The sequence below is a fragment of the Leptonychotes weddellii genome, chromosome 5, assembly GCF_054177405.1.
Source record: "Leptonychotes weddellii isolate Sample4059 chromosome 5, ASM5417740v2, whole genome shotgun sequence".
NCBI lineage: Eukaryota > Metazoa > Chordata > Mammalia > Carnivora > Phocidae > Leptonychotes > Leptonychotes weddellii.
The window spans coordinates 15,660,394-15,667,156 of NC_138373.1; positions in this window are offsets into that span (position 1 = coordinate 15,660,394).

Genomic DNA, 6,763 nt, shown 5'->3' on the forward strand with positions numbered 1-6,763 from the left:
TCCCGGGACTCCAGGATCATGACCCGAGCCGAAGGCAGTCTCTTAACCGACTGAGCCACTCAGGCGCCCTAAATAAGTAAAATCCTTAAAAAAAAAACTACATTAGTTTACATCCTGGGGCGCCTGGGTGGCTCAGTCGTTAAGCGTCTGCCTTCAGCTCAGGTCATGATCCCGCGGTGCTAGGATCGAGCCTCGCATCGGGCTCCCTGCTCTGCGGGAAGCCTGCTTCTCCCTCTTCTACTCCCTCTGCTTGTGTTCCCTCTCTCGCTGTGTCTCTCTCTGTCAAATAAATCAATAAAAATCTTAAAAAAAAAAACAAAACTACATTAGTTTACATCCTAGTATCTTATGATTTCTTACATAACCGCTACCAAAGTTTAGAATTATATTTTATTTCGTTTATGTGATACACTTGCCAGCTCAAAAAGGTTAGAATCATCTGTTTTGTTCACCTTTGTATTCCCAGTACCTAGCACATTCCTAGTACCTATGAGGGCACGTCATAGGCCCTCAATATTTTTGTATGCACTTAGAAGAATCTCAGACTTCAACACAAACTATTTCAGCCCCAAATTAACACATTTTTTGCCATCAAGTTTGTTTTTCTTTTTGAGGTCTCTATCTTAATGAATGGCATGACCACCTATCCAGTCTCAGCTATGTATCCTGCATTTTAAGAAGCTTATGCTGGCAAGGATATCACAAATTTTGCATTTGTAGAGGTGTCAAGAGCTATTTCTCCTGAATGTCAACTATTGATCCTAGTTACTCCTCAGGAGAGATTTAGGACTCACAATTGTTTGTTTGTTCGAATTTATCTGCAATCTCTGATGCTTCTACTGTTAAACAACAAAAATTCAACTAACATTTTTTTAAACAAGATTTTTTAAGATTTTATTTATTCATTTGAGACAGAGAGATACAGAGAGAGAAAGCATAAACAGAGGGAGAGGCAGAGGCAGAAGGAGAAGCAGGCTCCCCGCTGAGCCATGAGCCTGATGTGGGACTCGATCCCAGGACCCTGGAATCATCATGACCTGAGCTGAAGGCAGACACCCAACCATCTGAGCCAACCAGGGGCAACTGAGTAACTTAAAAGGTGAAATTGGCTTTATTGAATGATTCATGAATCAGGCAGCATCCCATCTGACAAATAGAAAGTAGTTCCACCGAGCTGAAGAAAAGGAAAGGTTTTTTAAGACAGAGAGGGAGCGGAAAAAGGGGTATTATGAGCCAAGAATGCATTGTTTTAGGTAAGGTCACCCTCCTAAGGGGAATGGAAGGGATCACTAAATTTCCTAGTGCTGACCAAGAAATTCCACATTGATTGGTTAAATAATAGATAGTTAGAGCTCACATATGTTGGCCACTTACTATGTACTATATATGTTAAATATGCTTTATGTGTTTCATTCCTATCACATATTCCATCCACTTTTCATCTCCACCACATGTGCCATAGTTTAAGGGGCTTGACGCTTGCCTAAACAACTGCAAGACCTTTTAATTGTTTATTCCCAGATGTAGAGGTTGGGCTATTCATTGCTTGCTTCATGACAGACTATAATCATTGGGCTCTATATACCCTCTCTCTTGTTTTATCTATTTATGGCCTTTATCTCTTTTCTCTACTACTCCTCCCTTCCCCAGTGTGTGTGAGAGTGTCTTTGTCAAACATGCGTGTTGTCTAGTGTGCATGTATTTTTAATTTACCTAAATGGTATTATGCTATAAACCTCACTCAGTTTCTTATTTTTCCCATTCAGCACGATGCTTTTAAGACTTGTCCTTGTTGCTGTGTGTGCCTGATACTTAGAATAACTATGCAATATTTCATAATGGGCACTCACATTGTAGTTATTTGGACCCGTGGTGATGGACATCTAAATTGCCTCCAACTACCGGCTCCACCGTGAACAGCCTCAAGCATGTCCTCTTGTGGCCAATATGAGGATTTTTCTGGGAAGTATAACTATCTGGTGAGACTTGAGTAACAGCCCCTTAAATTGTCTGCCCTCACCCATTTGCCTAGAGCATTCTTCTTTTTTCCCCCCTCTCTTCCCTTTCCTCTTTCTTTTTTAAGATTCTACTTATTCATTTGAGAGAGAGGGAGCACGAACAGGGGAGGGGTAGAGGGAGAGGGAGAAGCTGACTCCCCGCTGAGTGTGGAGCCCCCTTGCAGGGCTCAGGGATTATGACCTGAACTGAAGGCAGCCGCTTAAAGGACTGAGCCCACACCCCGCCCCGGCCCAGGCGCCCCAAGAGCACTCCTTTTTTTTCTTTTTTAAGATTTTATTTATTTATTTGACGAGAGAGACAGCGAGAGAGGGAACCCAAGCAGGGGGAGTGGGAGAGGGAGAAGCAGGCTGCCCGCGGAGCAGGGAGCCCGATGCGGGGCTCGATCCCAGGACCCTGGGATCATGACCTGAGCCGAAGGGCAGACACTTAATGACTGAGCCACCCAGGTGCCCCAAGAGCACTCTTCTTAAAACGCAAAGGTGTGCATGAGCACCTCTGTCTCCTGGCCCCACCGCCTCCTCTCCTCACCCTCTCTACCTCCCTCTCCCCTTCAGCCTCTTCTTTCTGTCCCCATACATGCCATGGCCCTCCTCCCTCCTCTTCAAAGGCTTTGTGGAGCACATTTCCCTCCCCTGCTTACCTCCAAGTCTCCTACTCATCTTCAGATCTCCCTGACTGGGTCAAATTCCTCTGTCACGATCCCTCAAGAACACCGTGTAGACCTCCCGTAACTGTGATGGTAACACAATGTCATGATTTTACATTTGTTTGTGGCAAAATTTACATCTGCCCTACCCCTCACCCTGCACATTATAAACTCCATGAAGGCTGGCCTCATACCCGTTTATGCTCATCACTGTATCTTTAGCCTGTGTGCCTGGCACTTAACAAAAATATTTGTTAGATGAAAGAGAAAATGAAGGTGTTCTCTCTGCTTAGGAAAGGCCATTGAGGGGGCAGCATCTTGGTGGGGGTGACTGCTATAGAATTTGGTCCTCAGCTCTGCAGGACCAGAAATTCCATTTTGCTAGCAACCTCTCAGAGTAGACTCACACTGATGCGCCTCCCAAGAGACTGATGTGTAAACCAGAACCCACTGAGTTATATGGGGAGATTTAGAACTGTGGTGCTGACCAGAACACTCCCTTTGCTTGGGCAGCAGAGTCCCTTTCTGTAAGAAAGCCACAGTGGCAGACTGGGCCCTTCTGGTCTATCCTTTGGTCTTATTGCATCAGAGCATCACATCTGAAATCCTTTCTAAAAAGCCTTGAAAAGTCACAAGGATCTTGACTGAAGGTCTCTTGAGGACATGCAGAGGGAGTTAAATAGCATGACTTCCTAATAATCCCTTAACAAATTCCTCCCTTCCCTTCACAGACTTCCACTGCTGAGGGCAATGCTCCCACCCCTCCTCTCTTTGCTTTCTCCCCCACTCAGAACTGGCTTTTTGCAAAGGGGGTTCAGGCACCTTCTATGGAAAGCCAGCCACCCCTCTCTCACCTTGTCCCTGTTCATGCCTACCCATCACCCACTTGAACAAAACAAAAAAAGACTTGAAGCCCACATCCATGTTGTTAGTTCTGATGATAGAACTAACTAGAGGTCATATCACTCCCAAGGACGGCTGCACTGGCCAGGGAACATATAGACCCAGGCCCAAGAGATAGGAATTCTTGCTTACCATTCAAAGGAACGTGAAGGAATTCAACCCAACTAGCTTATGCCCATCTAAGTAGTCTGAACACATACAGGCAGCAAATGGGCACTATCCCGAGCGCATAAGCACCAGATGCACCCCATGAAATCTCTAACATTAAAAAAAAAAGATATTTTTCAGATTCCAAGTCTCTCAAAAGATGAGACAAACAGACCTTCCTGGGACCAGACAAAGCAGCACCAGAAGCAACTAAGTCACATCCGTTAACATGACTTCACGGGCCTCCAATCAACAGCATCCACCTTCTCAGAAGACAACCCCCCCGCCCCCCTCTCCCCCCCCCCAGCTAAATTTTGCCCTTAGAAACCCTTGCTTGTAAGCCATCAGGGAGTTTGGGACTTTTGAGCATTAGTTCCCTGGATGGCACCACACCAATCAATAGCCTATCTTCCTTCACTGCAAAAGCTCAGTGTCCGTTTTCATTGGCTTGCTGTGCATCGGGCAAATGAACTCTCATTTGGTTTGGTTACAGGCTGTTCAGTTGGATCTGACCTCCCATGGGAGGCAGGTGGGGCAAGTTGTTCACACTTACTGCTTTGTGTCCCCAACACGTACAAAAGAAGCCACAGCATGACCAGAAGGTGGCATTGTGTGCATGGAACCCAAGGGAGGAAGGGGTACTGTACATTAGCTCTTAAAAATTGCTTTAGGGCGCCTGGGTGGCTCAGATGGTTAAGCGTCTGCCTTCGGCTCAGGTCATGATCCCAGGGTCCTGGGATCGAGTCCCGTATCGGGCTCCCGGCTCAGCGGGGAGCCTGCTTCTCCCTCTGACCCTCTCCCCTCTCATGCTGTTTCTCTCTCGCTCGCTCTCTAAAAAAAAAATGAATAAAATCTTTAAAAAAAAAATTGCTTTAATCCCCCTTGCTTCTAAAATAGTATACACTGTAGGAAGCCACACATTGCAGAGATCTAGAATCTGTAATGGAGGAAGTATAAATTTTCCATAATCCCAGTCTAGGGTGTGACTCTTAGAGTGTGGAACACATTCCATCCCCTGGTCTCCAACACCCCCTTTTTTTTTTTTTTTTTACAAAAACTACAATAATTTTGCTTACAAAAATAAGATTGGCCTGGGGCTCGCGCTCCGTGGGGGGCAGCAGCTCCTCAAGGCACGGGAACCAGGAACCCCTGTGACCTGGGACTACCGAGAGCAGGGCTCCAGGGAAGGGGGTGGCTGGTGGGAGGGGTGCCAGATCTTGCCCCTGAAGAGCACTGGGCTCTACAGCCATTCCTTACCCTCCCACCACCCACTCAACCTGCAAGATGATGGTCTTTTTTTTTTTAAGATTTTATTTATTTATTTGACAGAGAGAGACATAGCGAGAGAGGGAACACAAGCAGGGGGAGAGGGAGAAGCAGCCTGCCCGCCGAGCAGGGAGCCCGATGCGGGGCTCGATCCCAGGACCCTGGGATCATGACCTGAGCTGAAGGCAGACATTTAATGACTGAGCCACCCAGGTGCCCCAAGATGATGGTCTTTATTATTTGAATGTATTATTTGAATAGAGTTTCCTCTGTTAGTATGGAATGATGTATCAGATTGAACAAGCCACCAAGCAAGTGCTCAGAGATTGCTTTGACGGACCCCCCGGGATTCTCTTGACATTCCTCAGGCAGGATGCCACCTTCAAAGACCAGTACTTCTATAGGGGGTCCCAGGAGCACCTCACCATCCAGGAGTAGTTGGACAGAAAGTCAGCTAGATCACATAAAACCTGGATTGGAATTTATACAGTCAAGGACTGTGATCCTATCCAGGAAATCCTCACCAGAAATTACAAGGTGATATTGTCCACCTGGTTTTTTTTTTTTTTTTTTTTTTTTAAGATTTTCTTTATTTATTTGAGGGATGCCTGGGTGACTCAGTTGGTTAAGCGTCTGCCTTTGGCTCAAGTCATGATCCCAGGGTCCTGGGATCAAGTCCCACATCGGGCTCCTTGTTCGGCAAGGAACCTGCTTCTCTCTTTGCCTGCTGCTCACCCCTGCTTGTGCGCTCTCTCTCTCTCTGGCAAATAAATAAATAAATAAATAAATGTTTTATTTATTTATTTGAGAGAGGGTGAGAGAGATAACACAAGCAGGGGGAAGGGCAGAGGGAGAGGGAGAAGCAGGCTCCCTGCTGAGTGTGGATTTCCCCCATGCGGGACTCTATCCCAGGTCCCTGAGATCATGACCTGAGCTCAAGGCAGATGCTTCACCGATTGAGCCATCCAGGCTCCCCGTCCACCTGGTTATTTGACAGACAGGTGAACATTAAGGACCTCTGTGTGCTTAGTCCACCAAGAACGTGCCAGACTGCCCAGGAGAGAAGGTGAGCCTGTGAACACAGAAGTGACAGCATCAGACATCAGACACTGTGGCCCCAGTGAGAAATGGATTTGCAACTTGAAGAGACGAGACTCATCATTGGAGGTAAATATCATCATTTTACGAAGATAAACATTGTTGTTATGTATGTACTTTTTTTGTATGTCTGTATTTTTGACTACTCAAGCTATGTTTACAAAATGAAGTTGAATGGAGACTATATGGCAATATGAGCTGAATAGATGGCTAATACGGATACTTCAGATATTTCTGAAATCCACTTGGTTCTGTTCTTCACACATGTGTAGATGCCCCACTGTACTGACATCAGAATGTCAGACTGCTGACATTCCCCCCCTCCCGCTGCGAGCTCTGTGACATGACCCAAACTGATATAAAAATTTTAGCTTAACTAGAAGTCTATACTGTGCCTCTGGGGACTCCTGGGTGGCTCAGTCAGTTAAGCGTCTGCCTTCGGCTCAGGTCATGATCTCAGGGTCCTGGGATCGAGCCCCGCATCGGGCTCCCTGCTCGGCGGGGAGCCTGCTTCTCCCTCTCCCTCTGCCTGCAGCTTCCCCTGCTTGTGCTCTCTCTCTGTGTGTCAAATAAATAAATAAAATCTTTTTTTTTAAGATTTTATTTATTTATTTGTGTGAGAGAGAATGAGAGAGAGCACATGAGAGGGGGGAGGGTCAGAGGGAGAAGCAGACTCCCCGCCGA